The following is an 18932-nucleotide window of genomic DNA, read 5'->3' as shown; positions in this document are numbered from 1 at the left end:
TCTTTTACGCCGCCCCTACACTCCACCTGTTAACTTATTGCACCATACCTACACCCCACATATCACCCTATTACGCTGTCCCTAACCCCTCCCCTCTCTCACACACACACACACAGACCCCTCAGTTTATGTATGGCAGGTGTATCCCCCCGTTTTATGTATTATTATTTCTGGGGGGAAAAAAATGTGTGCATTAAGTATATTTCTTGTACATTAAGCACCAGAAATTAAATGTGTCCCTATCTCCATATTTTGGATATGTGAGACTCAACCTGTGCAGGGTTTGGAGCAAGACGAGGCTGAAGTTGGCTTCTTATTCGAGCTGCAGCTTCTTATTCAGGACAATCACTTTTACAAGGGTTAATGAGTCTTGGACCACAAATTTGACACTTGAAACCCGCACAGGGGGGTCACTTACATATGACCGACTTGCAATTTCTTTTGACCAATATGGATTTTGGCAGAAATCGGGTACAAAAGGAGGGTACACATAGGAGGGAAACACAAGGACAGGCACCAGTAATAGCGTAGCAGTCCCACCAAGTTACAGGTCCAGAAGGGAAGCTATATAATACATAAGTGCCTCAGAGGGTTATGTGTGAGGTATATAAATATGATAGGCTTGCCTGAAGAGGTGAGTTTTTTCAGCGAACACTTGAAAGTTTGGAGACTAGTGGAGAGTCTCATTGTGCGTGGAAGGGCATTCCATAGGGTGTTCTTAGAAAAGCTCTCTAGAGTCACATTGACGTTACCTCTTCCTTCAAATTTCAATTGTGTAATTGTTGTTATTTAGTGTTCGTTCTAGCACCTGCCATATTTGAGAACCCATGCAGTTCCTCTTCCCTGCCTGGGGTGTCGCTGTCTGCTGTGGTGTTTCTAGCACAGGTCTGGTTTGCATATCAGTGCTGATATACAGACCACACTGTGCTAGCAGCACTACAGCAGACAGCGACACCCCAGGCAGGGAAGAAGAACTGCATGGGTTCTCAAATATGGTGGGTGCTAGAATGAACACTAGTGATTATCATCATGAAATATACGGTATCTGTGTAAAGCCAATGCTGGAGAAACATCTAATGACCCGATGATTAATATATATATGTATTTGGCAGGGTTATTCCTGAGCAGACAGCTGCTATATCGAAGCAATCCCGCTGAGGAAAGTGTAAAGTTCATTCGTAAAAGACTAAGCACCTCCATTCCAACAGCCCAATGAAGAATCGGTTATAGGGAAATCCCAGTCCCGCAGGAGAACACAGTAGTGAAGAAGAGATCTGGGGAGCATGAAACACCCAGCAGCCGTCCTCATGTGTCAGGAGGACCGAGCAGGACCCAGCAACCTATCACGGTGCCTCCACCTCACTCACTGATACACGAGACCACAGTATTCTAGATCTCACCGGTAAGAGCATTCAGCAACTTGGAATGGCGCATTCATTTCACTGTCCATGGTCATCAGGGGATAGTGTTGGCTTGAAGAGGGTACTGGGTCTGCGGTAATGTTTAGGAAGGTAGCATGTGTCACGGTAACATCCATGCCAATGCCTAAATTTAGGGTTTTCCAGCATTGTCCGGAATATCACACCGCTTATGCAAGCTTGTCTTTTACCCATAGTGCATCCTGCTGCCATCCCATGTATGTACAGCACACTCATTTGACAATACATATAATGTAAAATAGGCTCACATGCCCATTGTAGGTGCTTTTTTTTTTTTTTTTAGATTATTATATTTTAGATGTATATATATATATATATATTTTAACTTTACATTTTTATTGAATTTCAATGGTTAACCGTGAAAATGGGAAAGGATACAGAACAAAGAAAAGGGGGGTGGGAGGGGGGTAAGGAATTGTATTTAGTTTACATTTTTTATAGGCTTTTTCTATACTTTTATTTCTTAGTTTTTTTTATTTAGTTTATAGATTTATTTATAGATTTGTTTTATTTAGTTTTGTTTTCTGTATTTTAAGTGTTTTTTTTTTTTTAATTTATAGATTTTTATTTCTCGAGATATATATAATTATTAATTATCTCTCCCTTTGTAATTCTCACACCCTATTACATTTGGCCCATTGTGTCCATTAAACCTTCAGAAAGCCAAGGTGTCACTAAGTCTGTTGCACTTTTGGATATTGTATTTTTTGATATGGAAGACTCCACCTACTCCACCTGTATCCATGTATATGTTACAGTAGAAAGGATATCATCCTCATTTAAGTTTAAAACACACAAAGGGGGACATTCAATCACCGACGAGCATCTTCCCCGACAGCATTGAGCAGGGTATCTCGGCAGAAGGAGCCCGACATCACAAGCTGTCGGGCTCATTCTGCCAAGAGCTGCAGGCTGCAGCTCGTCACTTTCCGGTCGCCACTCGCAGCCACACCCCCTATTCGCTCCCCGGCAGGCGAGACATTTTCTCAAAACCAGCAATTTACAGGATCCAAAACAGCATGGGTTTACTGGGAGAAGATCATGTCAAACAAATCTTACTGACTTTTTTGACTGGGTGACTTAAGTAATAGATCAAGGTGGGGCTGTAGATGTAGCTTATCTAGACTGTAGTAAGGCTTTTGACACTGTCCCACATCGCAGACTGTTAAATAAACTTGAAAGCTTGGGATTGGATTCTAAGATAGTTGAATGGATAAGAGCGTGGTTGCAGGACAGAAAACAGAGTTGTAGTAAACGGAGTACAGTCAAAGGAGGGAAAGGTTACAAGTGGAGTGCCCCAGGGATCTGTACTTGGACCAGTGCTTTTTAATATCTTTATTGGTGATATTGCAAATGGAATTGAGGGTGAAATGTGCCTTTTTGCAGATGACACAAAGGTATGCAACAGGGTAGACACACCAGGAGGGGTAAAACAAAAGATTGAGGATCTAGGTAGATTAGAGGAATGGTCAAGAGCATGGCAACTACAGTTTAATGCCAAAAAATGCAAAATCATGCACTTGGGTCTCAGAAATCCAAAGACTCAATATAGTATAAATGACACTATAATGGAAACTACTGAGGAAGAGAGGGATCTAGGTGTCACTATTTCAGGGGACTTAAAAGCAGGTAGGCAATGTAACAAAGCAATGAAGAAGGCAAGTCAGATGCTTGGTTGCATAGGGAGAGGTATCAGCAGTAGAAAGAAGTAATAATGCCACTGTATAGGTCATTGGTACAACCTCATCTAGAATATTGTGTTCAGTTCTGGAGGCCATATCTCCAGAAGGATATATATACATTAGAGACTGTACAAAGAAGGGCAACTAAAATGGTGCATGGCCTACATCACGAACGGGACTGGGTCACGGCGGTCAAGCAAGCTCGACTGCCGTGACCCCCACATTGAATACCCCCCAAAGTCTTACGATCTGTTTCAGAGGCCACTTCATGGTATGATTTCATTTTTACTATCGAGGGTAATAATAAAAAAATCTATCTTTTGAACAGATTTACCCCAAAGACACTGCAACGTCTCCTACAGCAGCTTATATGGAGGAAGAACCTGTCTCACGTGGAAAAGGCTATGGCACAGAGACTGACATTTATACCCCGAAAGATCATGCACTGTCTACATCTTCTTCTCATATTAAGGAGGAATCGGCCTTCTGTGAAGAAGGAAGTCTGGACAACGCTGATAACTATTCTCCGACAGATCCTACACAACATATAACTGTTCTAATCAAGGAGGAATCCTTCTCATGTGAAGAAGACCTTACTGACACGAGGGAGGAATTGGGCTCCTCTGATAGAGAAGACCTCTCAGACACTGACCCGTATACGCCCGCAGATCATGCACAATTTCTGTCTATCTGTATTAAGGAGGAATCGGTTTCCAGTGATGGAGGAGACCTCACGGAGGCTGAAGTTCTAACCTCATCAGATCCTACATCTATTCCTCATAAGGAGGAAATATGGGAAGAAATTAAGCTCACGCACCCTGACCGTTATTCTCCAGAACACCAGGCACCTTCTCTATCTACCCATAGTAAGGAGCCTGCCTTTGTTGACTCTGCAGGAACCATATCTGCATATGGGCAATGTATATCTGAAGGACCTCTGCCAGGTGTCCACCATCGGACCACGGCGGGATATAAACCATATTGTTGTTCTGAGTGCGGGAAAGGTTTTATCAATAACTCCCATCTGGTCATACATCAGCGGATTCACACGGGGGAGAAGCCGTACTCGTGCGCGGGCTGCGGTAAATGTTTCTGCAGTAACTCCAGTCTCGTTAGGCACCAGAGGACTCACACAGGGGAGAAACCGTTCTCCTGCAGCGACTGCGGCAAGTGTTTTATCAGGAAATCCCATCTAGCTCAGCATCAGGAGACTCACACCAGCGTCAAGCCGCACTCTTGCTCCAACTGCGGGAAATGCTTTGCCCACAACGTCCATCTCGTTAAACACCGATGGAACCATATGGCGGAGAAGCCCTACGTTTGCTCTGACTGCGGGAAATGTTTCGTCCGGAAGTCGCATCTTCTCGAGCATCAGAAAATCCACACGGGAGAAAAACCATATTCCTGCGTGAGTTGCGGGAAATGCTTCGCCAGCAAAGCTCATCTTGTCCAACATCGGAGGGTCCATACCGGGGAGAAGCCGTACCATTGCGCCGATTGCGGGAAGTGTTTCATTAGCAACGCCAATCTGGTGGTGCACCAGAGAATACACACGGGGAAAGGCCTTATTTCTGCCCGCATTGTGGGAAGCGTTTTGCTCCACACGGGGGAGAAACCGTACTCTTGTTCCGACTGCGGAAAACGTTTCGCCTTCCGCTCGAGTTTGGTGAAGCATCAGAGAAGTCACACAGGGGAGAAACCGTACTCTTGCCATGACTGTGGTAAGTGCTTCGTACAGAACTCTCATCTGGTCATACACCAGAAAACCCACACCGGGGAGAAGCCGCACATGTGCTCTGAGTGTGGCAAGTGTTTTATCACTAATGCCAGCCTAGCCGTCCATCGGCGCAATCACACAGGAGAGAAGCCTTACTCCTGCTTTGCCTGCAGGAAGTGTTTCATCAGCAACTCCAGTCTCGTCATCCACCAGAGAACTCACACGGGGGAGAAACCCTATTCTTGCGTTGACTGTGGGAAGTATTTTATCAGCAAATCAGAATTGGTCAAACACCAGAAAGTCCACACGGGAAAAAAGCCCTACAGCTGTCCCGAGTGCGGGAAATGTTTTATCCGCAACTCAGATCTTGCCGTGCACAACAGGAGTCACACGGGTGAGAGGCCATACTTGCCCCGAATGTGGGAAATGTTTTGCGAACAGCTCGGTGTTTGCGGTGCACCAGAGAAGTCACACGGGAGAGAAGCCCTACTCCTGCTCAGACTGCGGGAAATGCTTCATCAGGAACTCTGATCTGGTGGTGCACAAGCGGAGGCACACGGGAGAGAAGCCCTACCCCTGTTCGGAATGCGACTGGAGTTTTGTGAGCAAAGGAGCTTTGTCAGCGCACGTCAAAATCCACAAGTAAAAAAACCCTTGGACTGTTGTGGGCACGTACGTTTCACTCCGATCTGGTGGCGCACAAGCAGAGGCTTACGGGAGAGAAGTATTAACCAGGTCCAGAATGCGGAATGTGAGCAAAGGAGCTCTGTCAGCGCACTTTAAAATTCAAAGTAAAAGTCGATTCAAAGTCATTCAAATTAAAATTAGAAAAAACGTTTGGCCGTTGTGGGCACGTACGTGCGTTTCACTCCTTAAATATGTGTATGTCTATGGGTTTATTTACTAAGATGGGATATTGCTATGGGCAACCAATCCAAATCTATTTAGTATTTATTTAGTACCTTCAAGAACAGGGCTTGACATATCCAGGTCGCCATGGCAGCATTGCCCCGCCCCCCCCCCTCCTTTACTGACAGTACAGCCACAGCGCGGGCAATGCTGCCCGACAACCCCCCCCTCCAAACAGTGTAGTGGCAGCAGCACTCCCCCTCCAAACAGAGCAGCGGCAGCACATCTCTTCCCCCCCCCCTCTCTACCTCCTAACAGAGCTGCGGCGCTAAACACCCCCCCCCCCACCTACCCTCTCCTGACATTACTGCCATAGTGCAGGCAGCACTGCCCCCCTCTCCTAACAGTGTAGCAACAGCTGTGCACCCCCCCCCCTAATAGAGCAGCGGCAGCACATCCCCCCCCCCCTGCGGGGAGCAGGGGATAATGAGACAAGCAGGTGCTAAGCAGTGGCCAGGGAGCGGATGCATCGGACAGTAGCTGAGCAGCAGCTGGTGCTAGGGACACCAGGAGACCCACTGATGCTGTTGAGAAGACTTGCCTCACCTCCCCACCCATTAACTCACTCTTCCCCTGTCAGGTCACTCCCTCTTGCCCCTATCACCAATCCTCCAGCACCTCACCCCTTTGCCCAACCAAGCACCTCACCCTCTCTATTGCTCCCCTGTTGCCTCACTCCCTCTCACCTAACCCCCTCATCTCTTCCTCCATCACCTTACTAATTCGCCCCCACCCCCCTGGTACCGCACCCTGTATCACGTCACCCCCTCTTGCGCCGTCACCTTCGCTCCCTTGACGTCCCCTTTTCTCTCACCCACCCAGTCTGTAACCCTCTATCTCCCCTGCTGTCTCCCCCATCCCCTCTCTCCTTACTCTCTTCCGCATGCCCCCTCTCGTTCTCTCAACCCTCACTCACCCCCTGCCTCTAGTGTTTCTCTCTCGATCTCTCTCTCTCTCTCTCGACTAGCTCAGAATTATATGTGATGGGACCCAGGAACAGCGGATAAGGACCCCAGCTTTATAAAGTATAAGTATGGGGACCCACACTGTTTCACTGACCGCGATCACTGGACCCTCTGTCACCTCACACCCCGTTACTCTCTTCTGCCACCCAGGCACAGCGCACCGCATATGGGCAGCCTTAAGCTTGTCTGGCTCCTACACTTTTGTCCTGGCTCCTAGATTTAAAAAAAAACAATTGTCAAGCCCTGTTCTAGAAGATAATTGATGGAATCTGAGTGTTTGCCCATAGCAACATCCTATATGAAGTCGAACTCTTATCTTGGAAAAATAAACCCCTATGCCGTTACCTTCATTGTGGTTTCTAATAAACTTCAGGTCAGTGTTATCTTTAATTGAATAAACATATTAAATTGCATATGTCCTCCGTACCATTCTCCCTGAGCTTGTTCTGGTTTCAGGAAGGAAATGCTGCCTGTGGCTCATCGACGTGTCTGTATTGTTAAGTGATGGACTCTGACTCTCTCTGATTGGACCTGGTGTTGTCCCTTCATCTGCTGGGGCGCTTGCACTGGTCATTACAGTAACTGTAAAGATATTGAGTCCAGTTTGCTTATGATGATTTGGGCCTATTCCTGGTTCACACGTTGCAGTGAGCCGCCATGTTGGATTGATCAACTGCCTCCAGGTTCTCGGAATCACAGGGGCTACTGGAATGGAGGGGCTACCTACCATAACCATTACATAACATGCCCGGGTATTGGCAATAATTAATATGCCCTGTAAAAAATATATATATGTCCAGAGGCCCGCAAGCCTAGTTGTATGTCCAATGAATCCAGGAGCTGGAATCCCAAAAGCCCGGATGTTGAACATAAGTATGCGGGGTGGGGGGTGTTTTACGCACTGGGAGGGACATAGGATTGGGATGCGTGGGGAGAGGAGATTAGGCACTTTAGAATGGGGGTTAGGATCCAGGAAGGGAGAGTAGAGGTCCCCACACACTACATCAATTTCTCTTTCAATGGTCCTGGTGACACAGCTCAACACTGGGATGTAGGAGGGTCCGAAGGAGCCAGGCACCTATCCTAAAGCTTTTGGAGGGTAGGCTCCTCCCCTACTGCATCCCGGACTCTTCAGTTCGTGTTAGGTGCCCACTGGAGTGGGTGCTATTCTAAAGGGCTGCAGGAGCAGCCGAAGAATTAGAGTAGTTAGGGAATTTTTATTGTTTTATTAACTTTCACCCTAGCTAGGTAGGCACAGTGTGAGGATTCTCATAGTGAATCCTCACACTGCTAGCGCAGCAGGAGCTGACAGAATCGCGTCCTGTCAGTTCACTGTGCACAGGGGAGACGCTGTCTGGCCTCCCTGTGCAGCGCTTACAGCTTCTTTTAAGAAGCTGCCTGGGCTCCGGAGCGCTCTGAAACCGGCTTCACGCTAGGTGGGGATCATGGGGGACAGGCGCTCCGTGATGGCGGCGGCCATTTTCTGCAGAGCTTACACACTGAGCTCCTATATGAGAGGACAGCAGTGTGTTACAGGCATGTTCCGAGTGGTCCCCAGCTGAGGGGGAGATACTGGAACTAGGAGATCCTACAATGGGAGCGGCTGTCTGGGGGAAGTTGGCGCCAAAAGCCACAGACCCCGCAGCAGCAGGGACTTGGTCTCTTCCCTCACTCTGTTTTGGCGCCATTCGGAACGCTTGCAGCGGAGCTGAGCTGGCTTACAGATCCTGACAGAGTGATTGGATTTCCTGGGCATCGCTTTCCCTATTCTGAAGACTACAAACAGCTAAGTGATATATAATGTTTGTACATTTAATGCACTGTGACTATGTTATTTGAGAACATCATGTCTGAGCAACAGTCTGTGGTTTTGGGGGAGGGAGCCTAAAATGCATTGAGCGCTTGCAGTGGTTGTACACTGAAATTTGCCCCGGAGCAGATGGCATGGGGGGGCTTATGTATTTCTTGCGCTGCTGTGAAACCCATGGGGAGTGAACTCCAGAGGGTAGTGCTATCGGAGCCTGCGTGGGCCAAGTCCCTGGGCAGGTCTGTTAATGCTTTGGTGCATTGCTGGACAGGTAGAGTGATGGGCTGGTAACTTCCCCTAGACCATTGCCATTTTCTCAGCAGTCCTCTGGCTCCTTGCCTCTGACCCAGACAGATCCTGACTTATACAGGTCATGCAGGATACTGCTAAGGGAATCAGCAGGTTTAATTACTTGTGGGACAAGTTTGATGAGATTCTGTGGGGACCCCAAAAAGGTCTTATTCAGTGCCATTGTTAGCTGCTGATGAGGAAGGAGAGTACACAGACATACCAATCAGGGTGATGTTTCTGAAGAGTCCTCAGCCTCAGGGGTGGAGGATTTGATTACTGCTGTTAAACAGGCATTGAATTTGTCTGTGGATAAAACTCCTGCAAAGGGTGTTTTTAAGAGACAGCGTAAAGAAACTGATACTCTCCCTACAGACGAGGGTTTACAAGTTTTTGGAAGGGGCCTGAAAAACCCCTGATAAAAGGCTTCAGATGCCTAAAAGATATTTAAGCCTGTATCCCATGCCTGAGACTCATGCAGACCTCTGGGAGAAAGTTCCAGTGGTAGATGCTTCTGTGGCACGTTTGTCAAAAGCCACTGTGCTACCAGTGCAGGGGGGAGCAGCTTGTAAGGACCCCGTAGACAAAAAGCTGGAGGGTAACCTCAAGGCAATATTTGAAGGGGTGGGATACACCCTACGTCCTCTGATTGCTTCAGCCTGGGTCTCTAAGGCCATGATTGTGTGGGCCAATGATTTGTGCACTATGTTACACGCTGACCCTTGTCGGTTATTACTTGCGGAGAAGCTTAAAGCAGCTGCAGAGTATGTGCTGGAAGCTGAGGAGGAAGCTCTCAAAATGGCTGCCAGAGTTTCCACAGTGTCTGTCAATGCCAGGAGAGTGCTCTGGCTTAAGGCTTGGGAGACATATAACGAGTCTAAGAAGGCCTTTGAGGCATTAGCTTTTAAAGAAAAGCTGTTATTTGGTTCTGAACTGGAAGAGATTATTAAGCAGGCCACAGGTGGCGAAAGTACCTTCCTGCCAGCCCCTGCAGCCAAGCAGACATCAAGGTTTTCTGCTTTCAGGCCGTCCTTTCGGCCCTCCCCTAGAGGAGGTGCGTCCTTTCAAGGGCAGTCTTTTAGGGGAAGATTTCAGTCCTCCAGGGGCAAGGCCCCAAAAGTCTAAATTTGGTTCCTTTCATAAGAAACCAAACACCAAAGGAGAGGACAAACCCTCCGCATGACTGCCAGGGGTTTTGCCCGGCGGTGGTCAAGGTGGGGGGGACGTCTGACACTGTTCAGAGATGCATGGGCACTGTTAGACCGGGATTCTTGGGTGTTAGAAGTTATATATCCAGGGTTACAGAATTCCCTTCAAAGGTCTTCCGCCGGGAAGATTCATTCCCATACCACTACCAAAGGAGGCTCGGCTCCGTACGGCTCTTTTGGGAGCGGCTCACTCTCTGTAGAGAAGGGCGTGGTAGTCCCGGTCCCCAGAGCGGAGTGGAAAAAAGGCTTTTATTCCACTCTGTTTTTGGTGCCCAAACCAGACGGGTCTTTCAGACCGATATTAAACTTAAAGTCATTGAATATCCATTTGTGGGTAGACCATTTCAAAATGGAGTCTCTACGGTCAGTGCTGCTAAGCCTGGACCAGGGAGAATTTTTGGCATCCATGGGTGTCCAGGACGCATACCTTCATGTTCCCATCCACCCAGAACATCAGGCTCTATTGAGGTTTGCGATAGAAGACCTGCATTTGCAATTCCAGGCGTTGCCCTTCGGGCTGGCTACAGCGCCAGGGGTATTCACCAAGATAATGTCAGTAATGGCGGCGGTGCTTCGGCTGAGGGGAATCATGGTGATTCCATATTTGGACAACCTGCTGTTCAAAGCGGAGTCAGCAGAAAAGCTAAAGAGTCACTTGGCAGAAGCCATCGGGTTTTTGCAGGCTCACGGCTGGCTTTTAAATTTACAAAAGTCTCAGTTGGTGCCGTCACAGAGATTTCAATTCCTGGGAGTTGTTCTGGATACCCACCTACATCAGGTATTTCTACCAGAGGCATAGGCCAGAGATCTGGCTGCCTTGGTCCAAGAGATCCTCGGGTCTCGGAGCACATCAGTATAGAGGTGCCTCAAACTGCTGGGGAAGATGGTGGCGTCTTTCGAGACGTTACAATTCGCCAGGTTCCACTCTCGAGTGTTCCAGTGGAACATTCTGACAGCCTGGTCAGGAAATACTCAGACCATGAAGTCAGAACAAATAGTGTTGTTGTCCCCAGAAACTCGATCCTCCCTGAAATGGTGGATGGAGGTAGATTCCCTTCAGTGGGGTCGGTCCCTACAGTCCTGGAACTGGCTGGTAGTCACTACTGACGCCAGCCTCAGGGGCTGGGGGGCAGTAGTCCTGGAACTGCGTCTGCAGGGCTGGTGGACTTCGGAGGAGTCTGTCTTACCGATCAACATCTTGAAACTGAGAGCGGTGTGGAAGGTGATTTCTCTGGCCGGAGAAAGACTGCAAGGGCTCCCTTTAAGGATTCAGACCGACAACGCCACAGCTGTGGCATATCTGAATCACCAGGGAGGCACACGCAGCAAACTGGCTATGTGGGAGGTGTCCCGGATCTTCTGCTGGGCGGAACAGAATGTTCCAGCGTTATCAGCGATATTCATACCAGGAGTGGAGAATATAGAGGCCGACTTCCTGAGCAGGGAGGAGCTGATGGAAGGAGAATGGAACCTGAACCCACAAGTATTTCATCAGAATACTCTGAAATGGGGAACTCCGGAAGTGGACCGGATGACAAATCCAGGTTCAACCATCAGATACCCAGGTTCTATGCCAGGACGAGGGATCCACTGGCAGAAGCAGTGGATGCTATGACCATCCCCTGGGAGGGGAATCTTCTTTATGCTTTTCCGCCAGTTCCTATGCTGGCAAGAGTTTTGAAAAAGATACAGGCCCAGGCAATCCCGGTGATTTTAGTGGCCCCAGATTGGCCAAGGAGGTCCTGGTTCTCGATGCTTCAGAGATTGTCTGTGGACTCGTGGCGTCTACCTCTGAGGTCAGACCTTCTAAACCAAGGACCGTTCAACCATCGGGATTCAGCTCGGTTAAATCTGACAGCTTGGCTGTTGAAACCGCCATCTTGAAGAGCAAAGGGTTCTCAGAGGCTGTGGTAAACACTATGATTAAGGCTAGAAAGTCAGTGTCTTCTGCATATTATTATAGGGTCTGGAAGACCTATATTCGGTGGTGTGAGAGGCAGAAGTCACACACAGCACGATTTAGATTAGCTAAATTGCAAAAAAAAAAAAGGATGGTTTTTCCTAGGGGTTAAGCCTTCAGTCACTCAAAGTGCGGATCTCGGCCTTGTCAATTTATTTCCAAAGAAGGATAGCATTGTTACCGGAAGTACAGACCTCCCTTCAAGCAACCAGTAGCACCATGGGATTTATCTCTGGTTCTGGAGTGCCTTCAAAAGGCTCCTTTTGAGCCATTAAGGTCGGCTGACCTTAAATTCCTTTACATGGAAACTGGTATTTTTGTTGGCAGTGGCGTCAGCAAAAAGAGTATCGGTGTTGGGAGCATTGTCCTGCAAGTCAACCTTCCTAATAATTCATGATGATAGGGCTGTTCTTCGGACAGTACCCCAATTTTTACCAAAAGTAGTCTCTGCTTTTCATCTAAATCAGGAGATAGTTCTGCCTGTGTTTCAACCCCTTGAGGGTTCAAGGAAAAGGGACAAATTGAGGAATTTGGATGTTGTGCGTGCGTTGCGCATTTATGTGGACAGAGTAAAGAGTGTCAGGAAGACTGATACTTTGTTAGTTTTGTATGAGGTACACAAAATTGGTTGGCCTGCTTCTAAGCAGACCATTGCTAGGTGGTTGCGTTCTGTAATTGCTTTTGCATATACTAAAGTTGGTAGGCCTGTGCCGGCCAGGATTAATGCGCATACCACCAGGTCAGTCGCCACCTCTTGGGCGGTTCGACATGGGGCAACAGCTGAGCAGGTTTGCAGGGCTGCCACTTGGTCATCTGTTCACACTTTTGCCAAATTCTATAGGTTCCATGAGTTCGCGTCGGAGGACGCATCATTCAGGCGAGCAGTGCTGAGAGCTGCAGACCTGAGCGTACCCACCCAAAGGACCGGCTCTGGAACGTCCCAGTGTTGAGCTGTGTCACCAGGACCATTGAAAGAGAAAAAGGGATTTTTGTAAGAACTTACCGTTCGAATCCCTTTCTCTGATATGGTCCTGGTGACACAGCGATCCCTCCCTTACGCTCAGTAAGTATGCCAGGTTCATGATGTTTCATGTTATATATGGTTGAGAAGTTATTTTAAAATTGTGCATATAATATGTGCAGGCGTTTGTACTGAGTTAATGTATTCCAGTGGCTTTGAAAGATTGAACTGAAGATGCCGGGATGCAGTAGGGGAGGAGCCTACCCTCTAAAGCTTTAGGATAGGTGCCTGGCTCCTACGGACCCTCCTACATCCCAATGTGAAGCTGTGTCACCAGGACCATATCAGAGAAAGGGATTCGAACGGTAAGTTCTTACAAAAATCCCTTTTTTTCAGCCGATTTTTAGCTGAAATTGCCTGCAATCGTTCACTCCCACCGATCTTTCACTGGATGTTTTGATCTTACCTGCTGCAGGTAAAGGTCTGTGGGACTCAGGTATTGGGGTGTTCGGTGGTTTGGGGTGCTCAGTCGCTCAGGTGTGTTTGGGTGCCTTCGTCTGCATTTGGATGCTCGGATATTCAGGCACTTGGGCGCGGTGGGGTATTCGGGCGTTGGTGCACTTGGGCACGTTCACGCATGGATTCACTCATGGATTCGGTTGTTCGCGAGCATTCGGCCACGTTCACACGATCGGGTGCATTTCTGCGCTCATGGATTCGGGCTTTAGTTCCGAAACTTTTTTGAATCGCAGCGATCCTAGAGAATTTTTTTTTTTTATATATATATATAGTTTAATTGTTTTTTATTTATATATTAGGAAAACATATAAAAATTGCATCACTTGTGTTTAAATTTCGTCCTTAGGTTTAACATAACGAGATTGGCTTCTGTTTGTCCACACATTTATGATTGGCAGCCACGAGCACTGGTTTTGCCTATTACAATGACCATATATAATTTGAATTGGTCCTGAAACACCAACTTAGGACACCCCTGCAGGTGTCCAAAGACAGCCCAGGGTGCCATGGCACACAATTTGAGAACCCCTGGATTCGGGTGTTTGGGCGCGCTCGGGTGCTCATGGATTTGGGTGTGTTTGGGCCCTCATGAATTGGGCGTGCTCAGGGATTCTGTCCAGGATTTTAGTTTAAGAGAAATCTTAAAATCACAGATCTTTCCAGCGTGTGGACACCTTACGTATACTTACCTGATCATATATATCCCGTCTCACCATGTAGAAGAGAAAGTTCCAATGCCAGAATACAGCTCAGAGGGTTGAGTCTGCACTAGACTAAAATACATGTTTTAGGGCCAGATTCTCTAAGCTTCAAAAGTGATAAAATGGAGCAGTGAGTATGCCATCATCTAGATCAGCAGTGAGCAAGTACACGCATGTGAGAGGGAGGGACCCCGGCACCACACAGGAGGGAGGGAGGGACCCCCGGGACCACACAAGAGGGAGGGAGGGACCCCCGGCACCACACAAGAGGGAGGGACCCCCGGCACCACACAAGAGGGAGGGACCCCCGGCACCACACAAGAGGGAGGGAGGGACCCCCGGCACCACACAAGAGGGAGGGAGGGACCCCCGGCACCACACAAGAGGGAGGGAGGGACCCCCGGCACCACACAAGAGGGAGGGAGGGACCCCCGGCACCACACAAGAGGGAGGGAGGGACCCCCGGCACCACACAAGAGGGAGGGAGGGACCCCCGGCACCACACAAGAGGGAGGGAGGGACCCCCGGCACCACACAAGAGGGAGGGAGGGACCCCCGGCACCACACAAGAGGGAGGGACCCCCGGCACCACACAAGAGGGAGGGAGGGACCCCCGGCACCACACAAGAGGGAGGGAGGGACCCCCGGCACCACACAAGAGGGAGGGACGGACCCCCGGCACCACACAAGAGGGAGGGACGGACCCCCGGCACCACACAAGAGGGAGGGACGGACCCCCGGCACCACACAAGAGGGAGGGACGGACCCCCGGCACCACACAAGAGGGAGGGACGGACCCCCGGCACCACACAAGAGGGAGGGACGGACCCCCGGCACCACACAAGAGGGAGGGACGGACCCCCGGCACCACACAAGAGGGAGGGACGGACCCCCGGCACCACACAAGAGGGAGCGACCCCCGGCACCACACGGGAGGGAAAGACCCCCGGCATCACCCAGGTGAGAGGGAGGGACCCCCGGCACCACACGGGAGGGAGGGACCCCCGGCACCACACGGGAGGGAGGGACCCCCGGCACCACACGGGAGGGAGGGACCCCCGGCACCACACGGGAGGGAGAGACCCCCGGCATCACCCAGGTGAGAGGGAGGGACCCCCGGCACCACACGGGAGGGAGGGACCCCCGGCATCACCCAGGTGAGAGGGAGGGACCCGGCATCACCCAGGTGAGAGGGAGGGACCCCCGGCATCACCCAGGTGAGAGGGAGGGACCCCCGGCATCACCCAGGTGAGAGGGAGGGATCCCCGGCACCACACAGGTGAGAGGGAGGGACCCCGGCACCACACAGGTGAGAGGGAGGGACCCCGGCACCACACAGGTGAGAGGGATGGAGGGACCCTCCTTGGCCCACCAACACACACACCCGCCGGTGCCAGCTCCTCAGGGATATACATACAATAAATCGAATACAATTTATTTACACATCAAGTGCCAAATAATAAGCAGCCTCCCATGGAGCTGCCGGGGGTCTTTTAAGGGCAAACTGGTCCAAATTGTGTGGGGGCCTTTAGTTCAACTTGTGGATCTTTTAAAATGTGTCAGTGAGTAATTAGTGCATCTGCTGAGTGACCTGGACAATGTGTGAGTAATGACTACACCTGTGCATCTGCTCTGTGACTTGAGAAATGTGCCAGTGAGTAATGACTACACCTGTGCACCTGCTGGGTGATCTGGACAATGTGTGAATAATGAGTGCACCTGTGCCCCTGCTGGGTGACCTGGGCATCGTGTGAGCAATGACTACACCTGTGCATCTGCTCTGTGACTTGAGAAATGTGCCAGTGAGTAATGACTACACCTGTGTACCTGCCGGGTGACCTGGACAATGTGTGAGTAATGAGTACACCTGTGTCCCTGCTGGGTGACCTGGACAATGTGTGAGTAATTAGTGCACCTGTGCCCCTGCTGGGTGACCTGGGAAATGTGTCAGTGAGTAATTAGTACACCTGCGCACCTGCTGGGTGACCTGGACAATGTGTGAGTAATGAGTACACCTGTGCCCCTGCTGGGTGACTTGGACAATGTGTGAGTAATGAGTACACCTGTGCACCTGCTGGGTGACCTGGGAAATGTGTCAGTGAGTAATTAGTATATCTGCTGAGTGACCTGGGAAACAAGAACTGTTTAGGGCCCTGAGGACCGAGTTTGAGAACCACTGATCTATGTGGAATATTTCTGATTTATGTTGCTGAATAACAGAAGTCTGGAAGTGGAAGGGTGCATGGTACTTCAGCGTAGGTGAGTATATTCCGGCCTTTCCATAAACTCCCAGTTATCAGGTACAGGGTCGGTATTTAGGATTTGCAGTGCCCAGCGGTGGTGCTGACCTGATTTGGGTGTACAGTGAAGAGTCCACGTTGAGGATATAGACATGGACATTAGTTCCAATAGCCCGATATCTAACTGGAACCTGTTGACACCAGCATGTCGGCATACATTTTTTGCCTGTTTTAGCCTAACCATAAAAGTAACAAAACAAAAAAGTACTGTGAGCATTTTGGTGCCGACATGGACACGCAGAGCTGTATAACCATGTCCACAGTTGGGTATGTCAACGTTTTGCTTGTTGACCTTTCTGCATGTTTATGGCAACCTGCTAAATGTCGACATTTTTAAGAGGGTATGATTGACACCCCGCCTGCGTTTGGGGATGTGCCACCGCCCGTTGGGAGGGAGGGCCAGTGCACAGGGTGGGGGAAGTGCACTCGGCGGGCCGCGGCTACCTGCTCACTGGGCTCCGAGCACACGCAACACAGTGAGCAGGACTGAATCGGACCCATAGTCAGGATTCCCAAACCTGGGTAAAGACTCTTCAGACGACAGGAGCTATAAGCCTCTTAAGGCCCCCATACACTACGCGATTTGGGCCAGATTTCACCCCAGCGGATCGGGACGAGATATTGGGTGAAATAGGCCCAAATCGCAAGTGTATGACATTGGATCCGATGCGTGGTCCCGTGCAATCTTACATACAGCCGTCAGCGGCACATGGTGGGTGCGAAGCACCAGCGATGTATCACATCCGATACAGCGAGGCAGGGAGAATTGAATAATCCTATTCATAAGACTGGGCGGCTGCTGATTGGCTGGGAGAGCTCTCCCAGCCAATCAGCACCACCTGAATAGGAGGCTGCTGATTGGCTGACAGAGTGATTTATCCCTTTAGTGCTGAGGTGTATGCTAATATCTTCCATCATTACCCACCTGGAGCAGGTCTGCTTTGTCTTATTACCAGCCCCTCATAACCCTGTGAATATACCGAGGCTTCCAATTACAAGTTAAACACGGTCACATTTCTGTCTGGCATACACCAATGAGAGGTCTGACCAGAACCTCAACCCTTTAGGATGTCTTCTTGGACCCATTGTTATTACTGTATGAAGTCTTCATCCAAATCCATCCAGTGGAAGTCCCGAGCCAGGCTATCGGGTGAGAGTTCTGCCTGGTGGACACTAATAATGCTGCTGGCAGTGAGGAGGAGGGGGGGGTCCATGCACATGACTGGTGAAGGCAGGGGCGGTGCAGGTTATTGCTGCAGAGCGTGGTCCCTGAGAGGGGATAGCCTGGCAGTCTCCGCCCCTGCTAAGTGCTCACCAGGTAACAGTGCCCCCCACTGGTGCCTCCTTCCCCCTGCTTCACTGGGCATGTAGCACCCCTATATGCCTAAGCCCCATCTTCCCGGGCCTCACTTAGGGATGGATGTCCTCATTTCTATATATATTGCTGCCAGTTACATGCCTAGCAGTGGCATGTACCCATTCCTTATTGCAGAAGGGGTTCAGGGACAATGCAGCATGGAACCAGGGGAGCGGACAGGCATCCGCTGTGATGCAGACACGAGCCCCTGGTCCTGATCTACTATGTGGAATAGAGGGTAAGAAGCGCGGTGCTGGGTACAGCCAGCCTTATATTCCTGTGTGTCTAAGAATGGCCATCAACCAATGAGGGTTAGTGACTGACAATTGTTTACTATCGATGTTTGATGATTTCGCCATTGATGGCTGTAGTCCGATGTTTCTCTGCTACTGATGGCAAAGATTTCGGGTGGTTACACTTTTTTTTTACAGTGCACAGTAATTAGCCTCTACCACTATTGCCCTTTCCTGATTGGCCGAGTCCCATCGCCCACAGTTGTGATGCCAGTCATTTCTACAAACCATCGGTGTAATGCACTGATTGCACCACTGATGGTGGACCATTTGAGGACCAGTCCTAAAACCACTGAGTGACTGTCAATGGACCATTCTTTTATTGCACCCAGAACTATATTCATGTCTGTCTAAGCGATGAGGGGAGACTCACTGGGCCACTCCTTCTGTACAAGGCCAGGGGTGGCTATTAATGAAGGGGTCTCCACCATTGGTGAGTTAGGCGCCATGACGACATGAAATAATTAAAGGGAAACCGTCTATGGTTTGAGGGATCTATGGGCATCCCTGCTGTAAGATGCAGCAAGTCAGTCAAGGTTGGGTGCATCTTAGTGTGGGATAGAGAGGGTGAACAAAGCTGTGGGGAGAGGAGGGGCTAAGTGTTGCGCCATGGGGCATACAAGAACCATCTCTGTATCTGCCACCGGCGGTGGAGAATCAGTGGCCTTCAACACCGATGGCAAAACCATTGAACCTTGGTGTCAAGCCATCGATGGTGGCTGACCATCACTAGACATCACACAAGCTTGTTTCAGGTGCACACTAAGGAGGTGAATCAGCGCTGAGGAGTACAAGTGCAGCCATGTAATTACATTATAATAAGGTG

The 18932-nt window shown here is 49.6% G+C and overlaps 1 pseudogene across 1 annotated transcript in view; it reads left to right on the top strand.

Annotated features, from left to right (window-relative positions):
* Positions 1-18932, top strand: part of LOC146007417 (uncharacterized) — a 48176-nt pseudogene that overhangs the window by 2177 nt on the left and 27067 nt on the right. The window contains exons 2-3 of the transcript XR_014444331.1: positions 1113-1402; positions 3450-5481. The product of XR_014444331.1 is annotated as an uncharacterized LOC146007417 (transcript). The remainder of the gene's footprint in view (positions 1-1112; positions 1403-3449; positions 5482-18932) is intronic.

The sequence above is a fragment of the Crinia signifera genome, chromosome 6, assembly GCF_055691185.1.
Source record: "Crinia signifera chromosome 6, ASM5569118v1, whole genome shotgun sequence".
In the NCBI taxonomy this organism is placed as follows: domain Eukaryota; kingdom Metazoa; phylum Chordata; class Amphibia; order Anura; family Myobatrachidae; genus Crinia; species Crinia signifera.
Note: the sequence above shows the minus strand (reverse complement) of the source record. Positions and strands in the feature narration are given on the sequence as shown.